This window comes from Neovison vison, chromosome 2, assembly GCF_020171115.1.
Source record: "Neovison vison isolate M4711 chromosome 2, ASM_NN_V1, whole genome shotgun sequence".
NCBI classification, from domain to species: Eukaryota; Metazoa; Chordata; class Mammalia; order Carnivora; family Mustelidae; genus Neogale; species Neogale vison.
In genome coordinates, this window is record NC_058092.1 from 54462278 (window position 1) to 54487357 (window position 25080).

Here is a 25080-nt window from a genome sequence, read left to right on the forward strand (position 1 = left end):
CATGTTTAGAAAAGCTCCTCTAATGTTAATCACTCTCACTGATTTACAAGCTCTTGGTTTTCTTTTGCTTAAAAATGGCAAGTGCAAGCAAAGGTATTTGTGGAACCCAAAAAGACCTTGAAGCTAATATATGCTTTGTATAATTTCATTGTGTTGGATGAAGAACTTAGAAAGGTTGTACCGGCGACAATGATTTATTTCTGAAAATTAGTTGTAACTAGTGGCTTGTGCAGTAGGCATATGGAAGATATAGAATTTTTTTCTATACTCTAGGATTTGGAAATAAGTGTAAGAGCTGTAGTTAAAATTCCTACATTAAAATCCCTCTCCTTTTTACCTTCACTGTTCCAAGATTAGCTCTGAGTTCCCTTGTCAGAGGCACTTTCTCTGTGATTTTACATATAAAAAATAGATAAGCAAAATGAAGGTATGCATTTTGCAATCCTGAGAGATGATTACTGACATTAATAGAAAGCTAAATGTGCGGTCTATCCATGTCCTTAAAATTCAGTTAATAAGTAGTTTAAGAATCAGGAAAAGAAAATAAATCAAAGGCATGAGAATTTAAAAGACAGCAGTAAAATTGTCTCTATTTGCAGGTGACATGATTTCATGTATAGAAAATCCTAAAGACTCTATTAAAAAACTGATTAGATCTAATCAATGCATTTAGTGAAGCTTCAGGATATGAAATTTACAGTAAAGTTTCTATATACCAACAATGAATTATCTGGAAAAGAAAACAACCCCTTTTTACAGTAAAAAAGAATTCTGTTGGTTATATTTTTCCTTAGCAAATATGATAAGGATTCTGGTTTAAAAAAATATATATATATATCTACATATATATATATATATATATATAAAATATATATATTTATATAACTATGGGAAGAATGGAAAGGTTGTAGTACAAGTAAATAAATGTAAATTCCTTAAAATAAATGTAGATTAGACCAAGAAGCTATATTCATTGTAGCATATACTTTAAAATACTTGATTTAGAAGAATGAAAATTTAAAAGGAAAAACATGTACTTAGACTTTTTAAACATGTTGCAAAGAATCACAATTTATTGGATTTAAAAAAGTTACTTTCTTAGGACATTTAAACATTATCCTAATTTTTAATGAATAGTTATATAACCTCTTAAAAGTTTGCTTGTTTTGTTTTTAGCATATTTAAGTATTATGGTAAGCATTAACAATGTTAAAAAAAAACTAAACAAAACAGCAGATTAATGATTCAGTCTAGGAAAATAGAAATAGTAAAATATCATTTCCAGGAAATATGAGCGATTTAAGGGTATGCACTACTTCTTATATTGTTTTATACAAATATCTTAGGAATAGTCATTAGTTACCAATTCCAGTGCTGGGCACTGAATGAATTAGATAAACTTCTGTCTCTAGGGACAGTTGAAGTGCTGGCTTTGTTCCTTGTATGTGTGTTTTTCATCTGTGTACTTTTAGCACCTAGCACAGAGTTCCACACATAAAAACCAGTCTATATCTGCTTGCTGCATTGAGTTGAATATTTGTGGCAAGAGAGAAAAAACTGAGTATCTTGGAGTCATTAAAGTGACATACACTTGCGCTTCTCAAAATTTTGTTAATGGAAGAAAATACAGATGTAGGATCTCTTGAAATTTCTAGGATGGTGTAAATTATCTAACAGTATTCAAATAATAACATTGCACTTTGGGTTTATGGTGTTAAACATTCATATTTATTTTAACGCTCAATAGAGTGCAAAGAACAGAAGTCTGCAGGTAGGGTAGCTATGTGATCTTGGCAAGTAGCTTACCATCTTTGAACCTTAGATTTTTCATCTGTAACATGAAGACCAAAGAAAAATGTTTCTATTTTGTTTTGTTTTAGGTTTTATTTATTTACTTATCAGAGAGAAGGGGGGAGAGAGAGAGGGAGAGAGAGAGAGAGAGAGAGAGAGAGTCCACAAGCAAGGAGAATGGCAGGCAGAGGGAGAAGCAGACTCTCAGCTGAGCAGGGGAGCCCTATGAGGGGCTTAATCCCAGGATCCTGGGATCGTGACCTGAGCTGAAGGCAGAAACTTAACTGACTGAGCCACCCAGGCACCCCCAAAGAAAGATTTTTAACCTGAAGCCACAAATAACCTTAAGGGAAGAATTGAATGAACAATGAATGGTATGCAAAATGACATGCAGATGTTTGAGAATATAATTTACTTCGCTGAGATCCAAACCTCAACAGATTCTCAGGAGTCTATATTCCCTTTACGCCCTGAGTTTAATTTCTGGCCTGAATTATCTCTAGAGATTGCTTTACTTTTAAAAAGAGTGCCTAGTGTAACATGTAAAAATTTTATTCAGTAGATTGAAGTTAGGAGATAAAACTTTCAGCTTGTTATTATACAAAAGAAATCCCATTTGGGGTTTTTCTTGGTTCCTACCCTCACCAAATCATTACCCCATCAAGCAGCTAATGAACATTTATAAATAACCATTATATATTGTGAACTGTTGTAACAAAAGGGAATAGTGAAGGGTATACCAATATATTTCTTCAAAGAACCCATTATCTAATTAGGAAGACTAAATCAACATACTCTTTCATTTCAGAGTAGTCATGGAGATGAATCTTACACCAGGGAAAATTACAGGGAAGCTATATTTAAGATTATCCTGGCTATAAGGAAAATAGATTATTAATTCTAACTGAGATATTAAGGAGATATTTTCAAGGTGTTGTGTTAATCCATTTATGCAAGGCACATTTACTGAACACTGACTATATGCCCTCTCAAAAAATACACTAATAAAAAATATATGGTCTTTCAACATTAAGGACTGTTGTAGTGTAGGAAATAGACACGGAAACAGATAGTTATGGTGCTGTGATCCAGTATTTTAATTCAGATATGAAAAAGGTGCATGGGAAAACAGAAGAATCATACGAGCCCATAAGGCTACTGTCAGTAGTCTCAAGTCTAATTGAGTGGCATGATAAATAAATAAATAGCTAAAATATAGGATGAAATATAGTGCATCATAATTTGCTATGAAGGAAGCTTCTGAGGAAGGAGAGTTCTCTGTTGTCTATAAGGGGGGTTGAATGGGGAAAAATAGAAAAAAGGCTTTGTGGAAACCTGACTGTGGTCAAGTTAATATAGAGGAGATGAGCAGAGAGGGAGTGGCAGGAGCACAGACATTGGTTAAGGGTATATTTGTAATACAGCACATCTTTGAGTTGACCTGGAACACAGGGTCTGTATAAAGCAGCAGCAAGAACTAAAGTTGGAATGTAAACCAGGGTCAAGGGAGGAGTAAGCTTATCCTTGAGGGAGAGAAGAAGTATTATGGATTGGTGAATAAGGGGGAAAATATATAGAACTATACTCTCTGCAGGTTAACCAAGAATGAACTGAAATGTGGAGAGGACCAGAGAAACACACCTGCTGTAGCAATATACTGGCGAGAAGTAAGGGGAGGCAGACAGGGGTAGGTGCATTGGGAACAAAAAGGAGGGAACAGATTTCGGGGGCACTGCAGAGGCAAAAGAGGCTGGATTTGACAGCTGATGAAGTGTGGGAATGAGTGAAGGCAGAAATGAGCCAGCGTTTTTGCACTGGGTCATTGGGAGGGTCATTGGGAGGCGATTGCTGTTGGCAGTGATAAGAAAGAAAAATGAATTGTTGAGGAAGGGAAGATGGTAGAGTGAGTTTAATTCTTATTGAGGTCAGTGTAGGTGGGACCAGTCATGTAAAGCTCAGGAGCGTGGAATATGGGCTGGGTTTTGAAGGTCAGACTCAATTTGGGTAAATGTGGACAAGGGGGTTGGACATCCAGGCACAAGGACCACCATGTGTGGAGGCTTTTAAGTGGAACTATTTAAACAAACCATAATGAAAAATATTATTTATTTCTGCAAATATGGAGTTTTACTGGATTATAAATTCCTTAAAGTCAGGGGTCAAGTTTATCTGACTTGTCATTCTAGCATTGTCCCTAGCACTTGGTATGTGCTCAATGAGTATGTGCTGAAAAAATAAATGAATACCTACTCCATGCCAAGTATTGTGAAAAATATTGAGAATAGAAGCAGAGAAGAATAAATATGTGCCCCCAAAGAATTCATGGTCAAAAGGTATGTATATTCATGGTAGTTGTGGTAGACAGATAAAGAAATGGGGTTCCAGATAGAGGGCATTATATGTGCATAGGCAAGGATATTGGAAAGTGCGTGATCATTGGGGAAAATATTAGATCCCTAGGGTGCATGTGAATAAGGGTGAAGGGAAGACGAGACTGGAGTTTTAGGTAGAGGCCATTTTTTAAAGGACCTTATCCATCATGCTTAAGAGCTGTGTATTTATTCTGGAATCCCTGGAATATGCTGAGAGATTATGAAGAAAAGAGGTGACATCAGAGTTAGATTTTAGGCACAGTTACCAGCTAGTTACTCTAATTCCTATATGGGAAAATTTGTCCTTTCCTTCTCCAAGGCACAGCTACTAAGAACCCGTGAAACTTTCCCCCTACTAAAGCTACTTGTGGCCATGAGAGGTACCCTGTGTTAGCCCTCTCCCCTTTTTTTAAAAAGAATTTATTTACTTATTTGACAGAGATCACAAGGAGGCAGAGAGGCAGGCAGCGTGGGGGCGGGGTGAGCAGAGATTCCCATGCGGGGCTCGATCCCAGGACCCTGAGATCATGACCCGAGCTGAAGGCACATGTTTAACCCACCGAGTCACCCAGGCGCCCCGCCCATGTTAAACCTTAAGAAACATGAGATGTGTTTTGGAGTTTCAGCTTTTCCACTTCCTAACTATCTGACTAGGGGCATGTTCATTAGTATGACTAAACCTGAGTTTCTTCTTCTGAAAGTAAAGGTAAAAATTTCATAAGAAAATCCATGCATTTAATCACTGTGTTGGATTTATTTTGAAGTCCATAGATGTTGAAAGACAGGATATATTTTTTCAAAGTCTGCTTTCTCTCTTACATTTGCAAATTAAGAACTTTTGTACCCAAACATATCATTCTGGCAATTTTTTTTTAAGGATAAAGATACATATTTTTGAAGATGTAACTTAAAATTTTCTTTCGGTTAAATATAATTATCCTAAAAATGGCATATCTCTACATATGCTTGCTTGGTGAAATTGAATATGACTTGCCTGTTTCTAGGATGTGACATAAGTGGGAATAGGACAATTATAGATAATTCTGGTAACAAAGTTGCCATATAAGGCTTATATGAGTGGCTGGCTTAGATTCTCTTTTTAAGTTTCAGGTAGCTGGTTTTATTTTTTCCTGCTTTATATTTTCTGCTTTATCTTGAGGGAAGCAAAGTACTATCTAACTGCATTTATCTCAAAGTACCATCTAACTGTATTTATTCTTATCCACAGGTCTTCAGTGTGTTATCATAATACTTGGTTGATCTGCAGGGCCTGACATCTGGCATACATAAATTGCTTTGTATGTGTGGACTTGGGCCTGTGGGCAAAACAGCAAAAGCAGTCAATAGTATGAGAGCATTTATTGCATACTAATGAGGGTGCTGGTGCTGTAGGGGAGAACTAAATTGAGGAAGAAAATATTTTCTCTGTTTTCAGGTAGCCTACAATTTAGCCAAATGGGCCAAATACAAATACCTTTTTGAAGGAGAATGAAGGCGGTACACATGGGAGTGTTTGGCGTTGCTTTGATGATCAGTCTAACATTACAGAAGAAATAGGTCCTCAGAGCTGGAATCTTAGAGACCGTTGTGTCCTCTTAGACAAATGGAAGTCTTCCGGTTAAACTAGTTTTCTGATTACTATTAACTTGGGGGCCTAAAATGGTTTATGAGCTTATTTTGTGGTGGACTTGAAATTCAAAACAAAAATTGGGGGGTGTCTGGGTGGCTCAGTCATTAAGCGTCTGCCTTTGGCTCAGGTCATGATCCCAGAGTTCTGGGATCGAGCCCTGCATTGGGCTCCTTGCTCAGTGGGAAGCCTGCTTCTCCCTCTCCCACTGGCCCCCTGCTTGTGTTCCCTTTCTTGATGTGTCTCTCTTTGTCAAATAAATAAATAAAATCTTAAAAAAAAAAAAGTTCAAAAAAACCCCACCAAAAATTGAAACAAAACAAAAAAAAATTAATTGGGGTCTCTTGCAATCTCTTATGAAAAGGGTCTTGTTCCAAGACTGTTCAGTAACCAAAATCAAAAGGCTGCTTCCTTTACTATGTAGTTTATTTTCCCCTCCAACCAAATTAGTTGAAAGAACTGCAGCTAGTAGAGGGAGGTATAAAGAAGCAGAGGAAGACAGGAATTCTATCCTGCTTTTTTTCTCAAGGGTAAGATATGACCAGTTGGGCAGCTTTCCAGAAATCATCAGCAGATGAACGGACTGGTTGTTTTTTTATTATAGAATGATTAAGGAATTCTGAGGTGACAGTGATTTGTAAAGCAGCTCCGTTAAGGAGTAACTTTTTTGAGGGTTGTATTGCTTCGGTGGGTAGTTTGGCACATGAAGTGATGACGATAAGCCTAGACTGTCCCCAGCTGTTGTGTTCGGAGCTGCCTGGACAGTCCGCCCACCCCCATCTGTCTAAGGCACCTCTCTTGCTAGCATTTCTGTGTTCTGGTTTTCTGTGACACGACAGATCATTTTTAATTGGTATTTCAGACAATTTCTCCATCTCTGGGTAATATCCCAGCATCCAGCATAAACATCCAACAAAACATCTTTGGCGGTTTTTAGAAGTGAGCGAATATGCCATACTTACTTCCACATTGTAAAGACAGCTTGTTAGAATGATTTATTGAGGAATAAACATTCATTGCAGCATAAATATGAAGTACTTTTATTTTTTCAAGTCTAGATTTTTAACCCTACCATGTGAATCCTCTGTTAGTATTTCTTAGCAACACCTTACATAGATTCTATAGCTTTCCAGTCATTTTTAATTATTAAAACTAGGTTTAGACTAGTTTAAAGCTTCACTCTCATATGTGATTCAAAGCTTCCTCCCCCCATAGTATGGGCTAGAGCTGTAGCTCTGACTTTATTATAGGGGTAAGGCATGGGCTGCCTCAGAGACACCATTTCCACTTTATTCTTTGAGGCTAAGCTCTTTGGGTTTGGAGAAGGGTGGGCAGAATAAAGGAATAAGGAAACAGAGATCTTATAGTATAACTGGTTTTATACTAGTGAAGCTGGAAAGTGCCCCTGCTGTGTTTGTAGTCCATCTTGGCTCTGGCTGATCTTGGTGGCCTCTATTAGTCACTGTGAAGGGCTATCCACATAGGTGCTGTGTGTATTTTTTGTTGGGGGGCGGGCAATTGTGTTCAGTTTTACTTCTGCTCCCTTTATGTCCAAGGGCCCTGTCAGATTGGGGAAGTCAGATCTTTCTTGAGTTCTGTATTTCCCTTCTTTGGTTGGGTGCCCCCACCACTGGACCCACAAAGACTTGTCCTGTTCATTCCCTTTCCAGGGGCTTAGAGAATAAGAAAGAGCCTTCCCATCTCATTCTTCAAAGTGCACTATACCATAGTCTCTTTAAACCTTGCTGGTCTGGCCACTTCAGTAGTCTTTCCATCTTCAGGATTCTGTTTTCTAGAAAAGGATCTCAGGCTTTCTGGCACCTATGCCTGTAACTTTAGGGGTTTTATTCTCCCTCATCTTGCTCAACTCCATGAGAGAACTAGGGTAGACCTGCCAGTTCTTTCTTCCTAGGAGGCATCCAGCCAGGATGGATATCAGGACTTCCTAATCCATAAATGAGTCTCTAGGAGCCTCGCTCATATAGTTCTAGCAAGAGAAAAGCACAGGGAGAGGAAGAACTGGATTCTTTCCACAAACTCTGCACTTCCCAAAGCTTGTAGGAACAGGTGGCATGCTTTGGTAGACTTTGTTGAACATTTAAATATTTGACAGGTTACATTTCAACAGAGGGAAAGATTGTGGGATTTTAGAGGGCTGAAATAAACACAGAGATGAAAAGGACATGTTTGACACAAAGAAATAGTCCAATTTGGTTGTGGAATGGGGCGGCAATGACCACGCTACAGAAAGGAGAAAAATTCGGGACATTTGTGGAGGGCCTTGAATACTAGGTTGAAGAGATCCAAGGTAATTATTTTAGGAAAGGGTATGATGCCATTGAATGTTCTTTAACCAGGAGAGAACTAAACTTATGATTTTATTTAAAAACTTGTATTTGGTCAACCATGAGTTTTTCTCTTAGCCTCCCTCCTCCTGAATATCTCTCAATCACTATCACTATAGCAGAATGGGCATCTCGAAAGTGTGGGGATATGGTGCGTTGCTGTGTTTTTTTGCATTTCTGAGTAGCCTGTGTGTGAGTGACACAACTTCATTCACTGTCCCTTCTTTATTGTCATTCTTGTCTTCATGTAATTGTAGCATGCTGAGAAAGAGGTAGTATCAAGGGCAAGTCTGAAAGGTGGAACCTCTTCCGTATAGTATCATCATTCAGTGTCAAGTCCTTGGCTTTGAACACCCAGAAACTCAGTTTTGTCAGTATAATGAGAGTTGAGGAAGTTCAGGAGTCAACTTCACCAGAATTTAATGAATGGGGACTAATGCATTAATCAATTTTGTGAACTCATTAATTTTTAAATCAGCTATGAGATCTAGCACTTAAACAGTAAAATGGACTCATTTAAAGTGTACAGTGTGATGAATTTTAGAAAATGTATACATCTGTCAAACATCAACCACAGTTAACATGCAGAGCTTTTCATTCTCCCTAAAAGTCCCTTGTGCCAAGTTGTAGGCACTTCTCATGCCTTACTTTAAGCCTCAGGCAACCACTGGTATGCTCTCTCTTACTATAGATTACATTTTCTTTCAAAGCTTCATACAAATGGAACCTTTTGTAGGTGGCTTCTCTTGTTCAACAAAATGTTTCTGAGATTCATTATGTTATTTCACGTATCAGTAGTTCGTTCATTTTTATTGTTGACAAGATTTTATTTCATTTTATTCTATCGTTCAAGAACTTACCTGTTGATGAATATTTGAGTTGTTTCCAGCTTTTTGCTATTGTGAATAGAATTACACTGAGTATTTATGTACAAGTCTTTTTGTGGATGTAAATTTTCATTTCTTTTGGTATATTATTCAGGGCTCAGTCAAGAGAAAGAAACCATACACAGTAATTTGAACAGAACAACTTTAATTGAAAAATTTAATAAAATAATTAAAAAGCAGGTAATTGTTAATAGGAGACTATTATTAGAGGATTAATGGAGTAATGGGGAATGGGCTGTTAAGAGGTAGAGAGAATTCGAAAGAATACAGGATTGGCAGAATATGGTGCAGCCACTGGCCCTGGCACTGAGACAGAATACCCAAGGAGGAGGCCACTCCCTTTGCTGAGCTGAGGGTCAGGGCTCAGTTGAAAGGGTATGGCCCTGGCTCAATGCGTGGTGGAGAATTTCAGTGAGGTGCCTAACCAACAGTACTTAGTTGCTTATCTGCCTTCGGGAGTGCTGGAGAGGGAGAGAAGTCCACAGGGAGGCGCTATGCTCTGGAACTCACTGTGAAGATACCGGGAATGGGGCCAGGAGATTGTCCAAGGGCTGGTGCCTCGCTGGCCCATGCACTGGGAAGTCACTGTCTGGTGTACCAAGGGAAGAAATTGTTTACCCAGAGGGAGCATGCAGTGACATACAATTCGGAAGCATCCTATGGGAGGTTGGTGAGGGAAGCCAGTCCAGTCAAGTTGCTTTGCCAGTGATACCTTTCTGCGGGTGCCAGGGAAAGCTGTTCAAGAGAAGGTGCTTAGTGGGGGACCTTGGTGAGGAAGTTGCTCTATGGGTCTTGGGGAAAGCTATTCACAGTGGCTTTCTATTACAAAACCTCCAGATGGAACGCCAAGTGAAGCCCTCCATGGGAAGTGCCATACATATGCTTTGGCTACTGGGCAATGCAAAACAAACAAACGAACAAACAAAAAACAAAACAAAACAAAAAAACCCCAACAAACAAAAAAAACCAACTGTGTGCACCAGAAGAGCCCGATATAAGAAGTATACCTGAGCTGGGAAGAAAAAAACCTTTGTTTCTTCATTGTTTCCAGAACCCTCTACTATGAAGTTTACCATTACACCATCTGCCAAAGGAGAAATATTTCTAGTATTCATCTCCATTATCACATAGCAGGCAAGGAAAGGTAGATATGGAACTAGAGTTAATAACCTGATAACTGGCACACTTGGTAAATACATGTGTGGAATTAGTGAATGATGTTTACTATTGTATGTTTAACTATGTAAGAAACAGCTGTTTTCCAGGGTGGTTGTACCATTTAGAGAGTTAGTTTTTACATTTAATTCTATGATCTATTTCACATTAATTTTTCTGTGTGGGATAAGATAAGGATTGAGGTTAATATGGATATGAATGTGAATTTATATGGACACTCATTTCTTCTAGCACCATTAGTTGAAAAGTCTTTCTTCTATTGAATTACCTTGGGCACTTTGTCAGAAATCAATAGATCACATATGCCTGGTTTGTTTTTTCCTAGACTGTCTGATCTGTCCCATTGATATGTATTTTTTTCCTTTGGGTCTTGATTACAGCAGCTTTATGTTAAAATTTGTAATCCAACAGTATAAGCCCTCTGCATGTTTTTTAAAAAATTGTTCTTTCTATTCTAGATTTTTTCCCTTTATTTTTGCATTCCTGTACATGTTTTAGAATTATATTGTCAGAATCTACAAAGGGATTTGCTGAGATTTCAATTGGAATTAGGTTGAATTAATAGACCAATTTGGGAAGAACTTATATCTGAACAATTTTTGTCTTATGACCCATTAAAATAGTATTTTTCTCTATATATTTAGGTCCTTATTTTATACCCACAATTCTTTGTAGTTTTGAATGTACAAGTCTATACATAATTTGGTTAATTTATTCATACATAATTAATGGTCTTAGATGTTATTTTAAGTGGTATTTAAAAATTCATTTTCCAGGAGCTATTTCTTGGTAATGTATAGAAATAAACTAGATTTTTTTGTGTTGATATTAAATCCTGAAGCCTTGCTAAAGTAATTTATTTGTTCTAGAAGCTGTTTTTATAAATTACTTAGGAATTTCTTTCTTTCTTGTCCATTTGCCTTTAATTTCCTTTTCTTGCCTTGCTGTACTGGCCGCTATTGCATTGAATATCACTGGTGATATTGGAATCCTCAACTTTTTCCCCAATATTAGGAGGAAAACATTCATTCTTTCATCGTTATGATGTTAGAAGGAATTTTTGAAAGTCTTCTATTTCTAGTTCTCTGAGAGTTTCAGAACTTTTTATATTAGGAAAATTTTTTGGCATCTATTGAGAAGATAATATGTATTTTATTATGTCAATGTGGTGAATTACATTGATGGATTTTTTAATGTGAAACCAACCTTACATGTCTGAGATAAATCTTCATAGTTTTGGTATGGTACCCCTTTTTGTATAATGCTGGATTATACTCCCAAAAATCTGTTGAGTTACTGAGTTTGTTTTTTGTTTTTGTTTTTGTTTTTTTTGGTACCTGTAGTCATGAAGGATAGTGATCTATAGTTTTCTTGTCTTTACTTTGTCTGGCTAAATTATGAGGGTTATGCTGACCTCATAAAATATATTGGGAAGAGTTCCTTCATTTCCAGATGTCTAAAGGAGTTTATGTAGCATTGGTATAGTATTTTTACTTAAATATTTGATTGAATTCCTTGATGAAGCTATCTGGGTTTGGAATTTTTGTTGTTAAGATTTTAATAATGAGTTCAGTTTAGTGAAAGGATATACACAAGGATAAACACAGGAATAATCACCCATATCATAATTAAATTGCCAAAGGCTAGTGATGAGGATAAATACTTAAGAGCAGATAGGAAAACAAGACCTTTTTTTTTTTTTCCCAAAGATTTTGTTTATTTATTTGACAGAGAGAGAGAGAGAGAGAGAGGGAGAGATCACAAGTAGGCATAGGGGAGGGGAAAGCAGGTCCCCTGCTGAGCAGAGAACCCGATGCAGGGCTCGATCTCAGGATCCTGAGATCATGATCTGAGCTGAAGGTAGAGGCTTAACCCACTGAGCCACCTATGCACCCCGAAAACAAGACTTTAAAGTAATAGAAGTAATAGAAGATAAACCTTCTTATGACTAAAATACTCCTATCTGTTATCCTGGGTACTCTATCCCTAACACCGCTCGGTAGATTGCATTAACAATTGAGAGCTGTCCTGGTGAGCCTGGAGATTTCTTAAGGGTTTGCCTCAGCCACAGAAAAGTCTTGGAAACACCGTTAGTATCACAGGTATACCCCTCCTTCGTTGCCCCGCCTCAGTTAAAATCTGCCCAGCTTATCATGAGTCATACCACACATCTTGGGGTCCTTCAGGACATCTCATCTTTTCTTATACACAACTCAGTCCTTCAGGAAATCCTTTCAGCCTTACCGTCAGAATAGTCCAACATGTTGGCAACCATTTTCATTGCTGCCATATTTGTCACCAAAGGATGCTTGTTACTGTTATTTCGTGCCTGGAATATTGTAGCTCCCTCTTGTTTGTTGTGCCCTGTCCATTACAGCCTGCACACACCCCTCCCCCCAGTTTGATGCAGACATCGTACCTAAGGGAATGATTTCCAGTCTACCCAGAGTAAAAGCCAATTTCCTTAGAGTAGTCTGCAAGGCCCTACATAGACTAGCTTCAATTGCTTCTCTTTTCCCAACCTGCAATGTATTCCAGACGTTGAGGTACCCTTGCTGTTTCTCAAACACACAGGGTGTGTTTCCTCCTCAGGGCCTTAACCTTTGTGTTCTCTTTTGTTTTTGATTTTTCGCATCAACTGTTTACATTGCTTCTCTCACCACCAGCAGTCACCTTCTCTGTGAGGTCTTCTCTGATCAATCTGTGTCACATTATGTGTGGCACCTGGGTGGCTCAGTCGGTTGGGTGTCTGCCTTTGGCTTGGGTCCCGATCTCAGGGTCTTGGGATCGAGCCCCGCAGGGAGCCCACTTCCCCCTCTCCCTCTGTCTCTTCTGCTCATGCTCTCTCTCCCTCTCTGTCTCAAATAAATAAATAAAATCTAAAAAAAAAATTATACCCCATTCCCTCCTCATAATTTTCTTTGTTTTTATTTTATTTTTTCAGTATGATTGGTTATCATACAGCATGAATATGTTACCAATTTGTTTTGTTTTCTTCCTGTCTAGAGTGTAGTTTCTGTTTTGATCATTAGAATATCTCTGTTGCCTAAATATCATGGAGAACATTGTATATCCCCAAGAGATATCTGTGAAATAAATGAATATTTGATGTCAGTTATCTTGGTGACCCAACACTCGTGTCTTCCAGACTCGGTATTTCTTTGCCTTTGACAGTGCTGTACAAAAACTTGCAGGCTCTCAGTCTATGACCCTCACCCCTTTTTTACAGGCTTCACACAGACCACCCTATTGCCATATTTTTTTTGGCAGGCAGGTTACATAATAACCCAAGACTAGCATAGAGTTTTCTTTTGTGTTCAGACATATTTTCCTGGTTTAGCACACCCGTTATTTTGCTTGGACTTAGAGGTCCCCAGATAGACCCCGCTGTATATCTTTCGCACTGGGTTGCTTTTATTGGGAACTAATTTTGTTGTTTGTGATTTCTTTCCAAAGGTTTCATTCTCAGCTGGCAACACCAATTTAAATTCCAGGGCAACTCACTGTAGTCACGGATAACCTCTTTGGAAGTGTTAAGAGTGAGTTCAGTTCAGCTGTGAGCATTTGAATTCGTATAATCAGTGTTTATTCCTTGCCACCTCCTTGTAACAAATGTTGGTTAGGTGTACAGGCCAACCCACAAAAGCCTATTTAATTCACATGAAGCTGAACAGTAATTCTAGTAGTATCATTGTACCTACAAGATTTATAGTCTTTTTTCTATGAGAAAGTATATCCAAGTTCAAGGCAGCTATGAGGCTATCTGGCTGCAAGTTCCAAATAACTGATTTGCAAACATTTTTGAAAATAGCTTGATGGCATGCTGGGGATTGCGTTTACTTAGAAACATTTCATTATATTGGATAAAATGTGATAATCAATGTTGAGTGAATGTTATATACAGAAATTAGAAATTTAAAAACATTTAGTTATGATGTTTAGGCTTCATTTCATAGATTTTTCATTCTTCCTTTTTCCCCCCAGCATTCTCTTCTTTTGTGCCCACATCCTTTGGTTAACAAATTAGATACTAGGGTTGGCCATTTTAACATTTAAGAGCTTAGGAGTTTTGTTAACAGGACAGAGAATGCATCACACGATGGCAAAGGGCTGTTCTTGTGGCCCTGATTTTGTTTGCCAAGCAACTTCCTAGCAGGGTATATGAAAGACAGGGGTGCAGTTAAGCCCTGAATTCTGGTCTGGAACATTTGCAAAGACAATTAATGTTCTTCTTATCGTGATGTTGTAACTGTGGTTCTTTAAAGATTTTATTTATTTATTTGACAGACAGAGATCACAAGCAGGCAGAGAGGCAGGCAGAGAGAGAGGAGGAAGCAGGCTCCCGGCCGAGCAGAGAGCCCGATGCGGGGCTCGATCCTAGGACCCCGGGATCATGACCTGAGCCAAAGGCAGAGGCTTAACCCACTGAGCCACCCAGGTGCCCACTGTGGTCCTTTAGAGTCACTAAGTGACCTCTAGGAAAAAGAGACCAGGTCATTCTCTAGAAAAAGTGAACACACTTCTGGATCTCATGGTGGCCATGAACAATATGTGATTAGACTATGCGATGCCCCGGGGCGTGGCAGGGAGTCAGTAACTTTACAAAGGATTTTGTACTTGTCTCTGTCTTTGTTCTCTTCAGCCTCCCTCCCATAACTTAACAATCCATGTTCTATAGTCCACCACTCCTGAGAGAGATAGGGAGAGGGAGGCTTTTGCTCCTATTTTAGAGGTATTTGCCTGTGATAGTGTGTGAATTCTTCATTTCCGCTGATGCTGTTTGAATTTTGTTATTTACTATACTGCCACATTTTCGCATCCATGTATTCTACCTCAGATATCTGTGTATTGCCCTTCTGTGTCCAGTGTTTCTCAAACTGGCATCTATAGATACCTAAATCTTTGAGAACTTATTTTTGGCTATTCATGAGTACAAGGAAAATGTGTAGATTTTCCATTGGATGAGATAAGGGAATTGACATAAAAAATTTTAGATTATCTGGGTGCCCATTTTCTTCCTTTCCTTTCCATTCCTTCTTTCTTTCCTTCCTTAAAAATTTTATTTATTTGAGAGAGAAAGAGAGAGTGTGAGCACACACACAGGAGCAGGGGAGGAGCAGAAGGATGGGAGAGGGACAAGCAGCCTTGGCACTGAGTGAAAGGCCCAAAATGCAAGGCTAGATTCCAGAACCCTGAGATCATGACCTGAGCCTAAACCAAGGGTCTGACGCTTAACCAACTGAGCCACCCAGGTACCCTGATGCCCTTTTTCTGTTGAGTTTACATTTACATTGGAACAAAGTGAGTCAATTGACATCACGATAATTAATGTAAAAGTTTTGCCTTAATTTGAATTGAGAAAAGAGTTGGGGGGATTTAATTATCAGAAATTGCAGGTATAGGGATCTCAAATACCAAGGGTATGTTTATCTTGTATATGAATGAACTGGGCTATTGGCTAGATTCTGTCTTCATAAAAATTGCATATTTATTTTTTTGTTTTGCATTTAAATGAAGTTATGTTCATAACCAATATTTTAACATTGCACTGCATTTTGGTGTATTAATATGTTTGTCACATAAAATGACCAACTGATTGTCAAAGATGAGTTTGCTATTAAAAAGGGAAAATAATAAAAATTAATCAGTGGTCAAAATATGCTCAAAACAATAATAATCAAACCAGTAGTAACTGACATAAAACATATAAATTCTGCAGGTAAACACAGCTTTTCACTAGTTTATTCAATGTTGACAACTCAGTTTTGGAAAAACATTATACATCACTTTAAATTAATGTAGCTAAATTGATTGGTAATTGTTTTGTAATTTTGGTCAGAGGAAATTTCTCCACTCTTATTATTTCTGTGTAGATAGATAACCCATTAGAGAAGCACTCCTGACATCTTGCTGCAACCCTCAATCTTGTCCATTGGGGAGGATGATAACCATTGGTTTGTTGTAGACTGTGGTTGCTCTGTAGAGCCAGACTTTCTATGAATCAGTTGGAAAAGCTGGACAAGCATTGGACTTGAAGGGTTGGGTCAGGGAAAGCTTATCCTAATACTAAGTCAAGTTCTTTAATGGCCTTATCAGTATGAAAGATGATATTTTGATCTCTGTCTTTCTTTTTTCTTGATTAGTTCCCATCTTGGGAGGGAGAGCAATTAATCACTATAGCGCCTGTCAAACCCCAACAGTTGTTTTTTTTTCATTCACTTATTTTGTAAATTTGCTTTATTTTTATGGTTACATGGGGACAATTTATGAAAGATTTCATTCCTTTTTAATGTTACTCAAATACAAGGAAAATTACAATGAAAATGAGTTAAGCCAACACCAAGAATCCCTGAGCATGCCCTTCCTATAATATACATTCATGTATCACATAAGTTACAGAAAATCTGAGATAAAAGAATCATCTTAGCATTCTCAAACTTAAAAATAAAGACTAACACAATTCTGAAATTTTAACTAAAAAATAAAGTCAATTTGAAGAAGTATTTTTAGTTCATGATAATGATGATAGATAGTTTTAAAATTTTCCTGAATTCACCATTAAAAAAAGCAAGCGGGATAATGGGTCTCAAACCTATAGACATTAACAGTAACAAAAAGTAGCTGATAAGATCTGAATCCCTAAATACAGTCAATAGTAGTAAGACCCATATCATTACAGCCTCTAGGTATGACTACCCATTTCCTGTCAGTATAGTATAGGGAGATTTAAACCCCACTACAGGGACACCTGGGTGGCTCGGTGGGTTAAGTAAGCCCCTGCCTTCGTCTCAGGTCATGATCTCAGGGTCCTGGGATCAAGCCCCACATTGGGCTCTCTGCCTGCCTTTCTGCCTACTTGTGATCTCTCTGTCAAATAAGTAAATAAAATCTTAAAAAAAAAAAAACAAAAACCCACTACGGAATACAATCAGCATATTCTGGACTGTGGGAAGAAATTCTACTGAAGAAAGGATACCTTTAACAAGTAACAGAATCAAAAGGAATACAGAGATTTCAGAGACAAAAGAACATTTTAGTTGATAATAATATATGGATTATATTAGGATCTTTATTCAAGCAAATGATAAAAAAATAAAATTTTGAAAATATGAACATAACTGGTTATATTAGGGAATTACTATTTTCTAATTTTTAGGTGTGATAAGTGTAGTGTGGTCATTTTAAAAGGAATCCCTAACTTTTGGAGTTGCATAATGGAATATTTACAGATAAAATAATATGATGTCTGGGGTGAGGAAATTAAATGAGGTATAGGTAGAGTAAGATTGGTCATGAGTTAATAATTTTTGAAGCTGGATGATGGAGGTTCCTTATAATATTCTCTCTACTGGGGAATACTAAAATTTCTGTAATCATCACTTTTTAAAAGTCCACCGAGAGAACAAAAAGATGCTTAAATGAGGCTGTAAGGACCAGAGGATGGGCTATAAACTCTAGAGGAAGGGAAGGAAGGCCAAAACAGATTTTAAAATCTTGGATATCAAGTAAAAATTCTTCTAGGTCTGTTCAATTCTTGTGGCTCCCTAGCAATCTACAACAGCAGTTAATTTCAAAATGCTTCCTTTTAACTTTGTAATATATTTGTGTCTTGTACTTTAAAAAGTCTGTCTGACAGATTGGCAACTCTCTTGACATTTTACAAAACTGGAGCTTCCCAGCATGGGAGATGAGAATGGATTAAAGTTTTGCTTTAACTTTTGGAGTGCCTGGGCCATCTAATCTCCTTGACCAAGACGTTCAGCTTTTTTTTTTTTTAATTATTTTTTATTGTTTTTAAAGATTTTATTTATTTATTTGACAGACAGATCACAAGCAGGCAGAGAGGCAGGAAGAGAGAGAGGAAGGGAAGCAGGCTCCCTTGCTGAGCAGAGAGCCCGATGCGGTACTCGATCCCAGGACCCTGAGATCATGACCTGAGCCGAAGGCAGAGGCTTTAACCCACTGAGCCACCCAGGCGCTCCCAGCTTTATTATTTATTTATTTATTTGACAGGGAGAGCACAAGCAGATGGAGCAGCAGAAAAAGCGAGAGAGAGGTAAAAAAAAAAAGAGGGAGAGGGAGAAGCAGACTCTCCACTGAGCAGGACACCTGATATGGACTCGATCCTAGGACTCTGGGATCATGACCTGAGTGGAAGGCAGCTGATTAACTAACTGAGCCACCCTGGCACCCCTAGGACTTTCAGCTTTAGTTGTAAGCAGCCTTGTCTTTTTACCTTAATATGCTATAGAGATGTTATAATTTCTTACGTGTGTCATACCCTAAAGATTCTTGAAAAGCACTAAACTAAACCGTGATATCTGACTTTATTTAGGTACTGTTCAGAGTGGTCAGTGTTTTTTTCAAATAGGGGTACACACTTCAGAAAGGAGCAGATGCCAGTCTGTCAACCAACACATACTTATTGATTTCCTAGGCATAGGGGGGTAGGAGAATATGTACTTTGCCTCACCATCTGTTCTTTATAAAAAAAAATCCCTTTATTATGAGACTGACCCTTATGTTGCAAATTCCACTGATACTGATATTACAGAAGTTACCAGTGAACTCTCTCAGTGGTCATTTAATAAACATTTAATGAGTGGCTAACGAATGTCTGACTCAGGGCTGGGTCCTGGAGGTACAGAGGCGAATCTGTGAAATATGGTTCCTACTCCCCTGTTCTTTTTTTAGTATTCAATCTGTTTGTCCTCAGTACTAAATTTGACCTCTATGACCTCTGCTTTATGGAAACTTCATAATTAGTAAGGTTCCAGATGGTTCCTTAGACTCCCTCCAGCCCCAGCTTATTCCAGCTCTTCATATAATTCACCAATTGCTCTTGATTGTGAGGAAATACAGGCATTTTTAACATTTTCATCTCCCGTTAATTACCAGTAGTTGACTGTCCTACTGTGTTCCAGGTTCTGGGAATCTTGCTGCCCAGTGGGAGAATGTTAAACACTGTGTTAGTAACAAGAATGCTCAGGAACAGAGGGAGTTTGGGACAACACTGAAAGAGAGGGCTTCACAGAATGTGAACATTAGGCTGAGTGTCAAAGGATAATGCACACGGTTGGGTTAACATTTTCCTTCCACTGACCCTCCCTTCTGCAGGTAGCTGGAGTTAACAATACAACACTCATTTATTTATTCATTCATTGAACAAATATTTATTAAGCACATACTATATGACAGGGATTTAGCAGGTGAACAGGTACCTCACAAGTCCAAGAGAGACAATGTGGTAAATACAGATGCTCTGGGTCAGGGATGGGGAGTGGAACAGAATCTGACATTCACAGATCAAGTCCAAATGGGGGAATGGGAAACCCAGCCTAACTCTGGGTTATAATTAGATAGCTTGGAAGTATAGGTAGCTAATGCAAGTTAAATCATTTTACATTTTAGGTACAATATGTGCCATTTACATGGGTTTGCATCCCAGATGTATTATTTGTGCAAAGCTATCCTTTCTGTGCCTTTGTTTTCATATTTGTAAAATGAAGATAAAGGTAGCTACCCTACAGATTCCTGGAACTATTTTTTTTAAGATTTTATTTATTTATTTGACAGATAGAGATCACAAGTAGGTAGAGAGGCAGGAAGAGAGACAGAGGGGGAAGCAGGCTCCCTGCCAAGCAGAGAGTCCGATGCGATGTGGGTCTTGATCCCAGGACCCCGGGACCATGACCTGAGCCGAAGGCAGAGGCTTAACCCACTGAGCCACACAGACGCCCCCCGATTCCTGGGACTGTTAAATATAACTTATGTAACTCAAGAACTTTTGCCACAGGGAGGGTGCTCAATAAATGTAACTGGTTAAAGTTTGGGATTTTGAACTAATGTTAGTTGTGGCATTTCTGGAAGGATGAAACAGCAAGGTGTGTGTGTATGCATGCGTGTGTGTATGTGCACGTGTGTGTGTGCACATTGTGAGTATGAATAGTTCAGGAGCTTACAGAATGTCATAGAATTAATTTGTGAAACACTGATAGTAGCAAATTGTCAGTTTCCAATAACCGGAAGTACATCTGGGAATGCTGGAATTCCACTCCTTTTTTTTTCTGAGAGGGAGGCTGTATGATTTCTGCACACTGGTCAGCAGCTGACTGAAATTCACTCCTGACAATTTCTGAGATGATATTTGTATTAATTTATTTGTCTTAAGTTTTAGTCACTAGAATGCTAGAATAGAGCCCTACCAATTACCTGCCTTTATTGCATTTTTTAAAATGTGAATTTCTGTGTTTTTTTGTAAGAAAGGCAAGAATTCCAGTTTACTTTAACTTCCTTAGAACAAGTGACTTTTTTCATCATCTCAGAGAAATTGTCCCTTAAAGGCAATTAGAGCCTTTAGGCCTTATCTCTGTAACTTTGACTGGTTTCATTAGAGATGGTAAAAATATGAGTCTGGTTGTGGGAAGGATTTGAGAACTAAGACAGCTCACATATGTCATAAGATTAATTTTAGACTAGATTTTTTTTTCATTCAGTGCTCACTTTTTCCATTTTGCAGTATTATGCTAAGATTTAAAATATCCAAGAAATGTTTGACCATCGAGATAGAATTGTTTTCCAGGAGGATTGATTCATTATGCATTAATATTCTTTTCCCAGCTGAATAAATTTCAGAGGTAGGCCCAGAGATATTGTTTACATATCCTAGCATGTCTCCAGAACGGAAATACTCATGCTCTTGGATGTTCTTTTATCCTCAGATCATGTGCTGGAATACCCATAATAGCACATTCTATTCTGTATTGAGCACAGAGTTATTATGTCAAAGGGTATCATTTCTTAATAGTCCTTTACTAAGCCCTTTACCTCCCCTACCATTAGTAAAAAAAAAAAAAAAAAAAAAAAAAAAAGGCTAAAAATTTAAAGAATAGACAAGTGAAAAAATTACTTTCTAGCTAGAACACAGCAAACTGATGCAGAGGATATTTGTGTTTAGTTTGAAAAAAAAATCAATAAATTTCCATCTGGGTGTGTTGATGGCATCCCTTTGTAAGAATCTTTTGAGACTAAAAAAGAAAATCAGTAAAAAAGTTACGATATCCTAATTCATCTCTCAAATCATCAGTAACTAATTTATTGATTAGTCTTCAGTGAGGAAAGGGTCTTCGTTTTCATTTTCCCATGTAGATGAGACTATTTAAAGCCAATTATCAGCAGTAAGATGAGTGTCTTATTGTCACCGTACAAGTGTGGCTAAGCCTATCCTTGTTTAATTTAGAGCCATGAAAGATTATCAGAGAGCATAGTGATACATAGTGATATGTGGTGACCTGGGTGGGTCCAGGTGTAGGCAGTTTGAATGGTCTAAAAGCCAGGTAGGTAAGAAACAGAATATGTGGGTCAGGAGATCCCGGATTAGAGGAAGGACCATGCTAGAAGCATGATGGGCAAAGGCAACACTGCCGCCCCAGAATGTGCTCAACATTGAGATCTAGGAACAGAATATTTAGACCTAGGAACAGGGGGCAATAGCAGGGAACCTAGCTACCAGAACTGGGGCTCCAGACCAAGATTTACTGTGAAGGAGAAGATAGAAGCTTGGCAATTTGGGTAGACCTAGAGTCAGTATCCTTCATGTGACAGGCTATATGCTTTAAATCTCTCCATAACTAAGGTCAGAACTCGGTCTCTGTCTAGGGAGGCAGGACCACAGCCAGCAGGTGAGAATTAAGATATAAAGCTTTTTCTTTGTCTTTTTAAAAAATATTTTATTTATTTATTTGAGAGAGAGAGAGAGAGAGAGAGAGCTAACTAACATACAGCATAGTGGTTAAACATAGCAGTTCTAGTATTTAAGATTTTATTCATTAGAGAGAGAGAGGGAGAGAGAGCATGAGAGGGGAGAGGGTCAGAGGGAGAAGCAGACTCCCCATGCAGCAGGGAGAATAATGCGGAACTCGATCCCAGGACTTGGGGATCATGACTTGAGCTGAAGGCAGTCATTTAGCCAACTGAGCCACCCAGGTGCCCTAGTACTTCTAGTGTTAGATCCTTTTAATAGCTTTTGGGATCCAGGTCAGGTTATTTAACTTATATAATGGAAATAAGAAAATTATTTCACAGCCTCATTAGGATTGATATAAAGTAGTAGGCATAATTCCTGGCACATAAGTCATTAGAATTTGTACTTTATTTTTTAAGTAATTACCAGGTATAAAATGAGGACTTTAAGGGCGCCTGGGTGGCTCAGTGGGTTAAGCTGCTGCCTTCGACTCAGGTCATGATCTCAGGGTCCTGGGATCGAGTCCCACATCGGGCTCTCTGTTCAGCAGGGAGCCTGCTTCCTCCTCTCTCTCTGCCTGCCTCTCTGCCTACTTGTGATCTCTCTCTGTCAAATAAATAAATAAAATCGAAAAAAAAAAAATGAGGACTTTAAGTTTGCCCGAAGTGTTGATTCTCAGGCTCCAGCTGACAGGCAATCTTCTGTCATCTGACCAGACACTCTGTAGGTGACCTTTTGCCTTTCTCATTGTGCCTGTCAGCCTGGCAGAACTGCGAGACAGTTCCATAAGAAGTATCAGTAAAAACCCTGTGATAATACTTACCAAGAAATAGAACATCTGAAATCCTATCTCCAGAGATCTGTTTAATATAGTAATCAATTTTGCCTAAACTCTGAATATGACGTTCCATTCTTGAATACAATTTAATATGGAGAGTTGTGTGTGTGTGTGTGTGTGTGTGTGTGTGTGTCTGTGTGTGTACTTCTTTTTCTTTTTAGAGAGAGCAAGAGAGCATGAGCTGGTGCACAAGCACAAGTTGGGGGGGCAGAGAGCGAGGGGAGTGGATCTTTTTTTAAAATGTTATTAAAGGATTAACCCACCGAGCCACCCAGGTGCCCTGAGGGGGAGTGGATCTTAAGCAGGCTCTATGCTTATTGCTGAGCGAGTCCCCAGGCTCCATCTCAACCCTGAAATCATGACTGGAGCTGAAATCAAGAGCTGGTCACCTAATGGACTGAGCCACCCAGGCACCCCTGTAGATAATTCTCTTGTGCATACCTGAGAATTGTAGTAAGCATAAGATGCAAATATACTTTTAAGAACAGACTAGATGTGGGGTGCCTGGGTGGCTCAGTGGGTTAAAGCCTTTGCCTTCGGCTCAGGTCATGATCCCAGGGTCCTGGGATCGAGCCCCGCATTAGGCTCTCTGCTCAGTGGGGAGCCTGCTTCCTCCTCTCTCTCTGCCTGCCTCTCTCCCTACTTGTGATCTCTCTCTGTCAAATAAATAAAATCTTAAAAAAAAAAATAGTCTAGATGAAGTTAGAAACTGTATTGTTTTGGTTTCATTATTAATTTTATGGGAAAAACCTACATATGTAATTTTAAGTTTTTATCCAGTTCCTCTGTTACTGCTTATCAAACTCATTTTTTTCAAATTTATTAAGTGCCAAATTTGGCCACATTTCAGCAAGTGTAAATTAAAAAAAAATTGCTGCCTACATGCCAAATTATTTAGGACTTTGTCTGAAATTACTTTCAGAAAAATGGTTATGTTTCTGAGTAATGAAATAATGAATGGTTACATTTATGAGTAATGAAGTTGCATGTGCAATTTATTGAATAATTGTTAATAATTAATGACAAATAATGAAACACAGTAAAGAGAGATTCTGGCTTCAAATAATGTATAGTCCTGAAAATGCAGCCGTGAGCCACTACCTCCCGGTTAAGTTCGGCGTTTTGGCTGATGCTGGGTTCACTGCAAGTTTGAGAAGGAAAGAAAGAACAGTGGTGGTCTAAGCATACCCTTAGTACTTAGATCAAAGAGTTATTAACAGTTCTGAACTGTAGCAGCTTTGTAATCCTCTGCACTCAATGACTAGATTGCCAAAGTAAATCTCAGTTTGCTTAGTGTCTAGAGAAGAGAAAAAAGAGCTATTTAGCCATCATAGTTTTCAAAGGAGGAGAGAATAGCAGTGTTAATAGATGTGGAATTTTTCTCCACCTTCAATCAATCAACATGCTGCATTGAATACTTACTGTATGCAAAGCACTGCAAGCAAAGTGCTGTATTTCAAGCATTGTGGCAGGATGTAAGAATGTACCATATAAGCATTTATGTCACTTTTCAAGCAATGAAAATCTTTCACACGTAGCATCTCATGTGATCACCATCCCTGTGAGGAAGGAATGCAGATGTTACTATTTTTTCCACTGAAGACATCTTGAGGGTTTTTGAAATTAAATGATTTACTCAATTATCTGCAGGCCTGGCATGTGGATTCTCATCTTCGTATATAAATGTGCATCCATTCAGAAATGTTTATTGAGGACCTACTATGTGCCCAAGTACTAGTGCTGTGATAAAAACCCCTGCTTTCCTAGAACTCACATTTCAGAAGGGGAGATGGGAAAATAATAATTCCATGTAGAAAATACTGGGCCCTAGGAGCCTAGGTGGCTCAGTTGATTAAGCATCTGCTTTCAGCTTAGGTCATGATCCTAGGTCCTGGGATAGAGTCTTACTTAGGGTTCCCTGCTCAGTGGAAAGCCTGTTTCTTCCTTTCCATCTGCCATTCCCAACAACCCCCGCAATTCCCTACCTTGTGCTCTCAGGCTTTCTTTCAATCAGTCTGTCAAATATATAAATAAAATCTTTGAAAAAAAAAAAAGAAAAGAAAAAAATTACTGGGCTCTGGGTAGATGGTGTAGATGCAAGGGAAAACGCACTGAAAATTCAGAGGGAAGCCCTTTTCACCCTGGCAGCTTCGGAAGATAGGGGTTTCTGCTGGGTTTTGAAGTTGTGTATTGTGGGGGAGGGGCGGCACAGAGGCTGGGATACAGGTGCTCTCCTTCAAAGATAAGGGGAGAAGACAGGGGCATCAAGATAGAACCCAGGACTGTAAGATAGGCAGATCA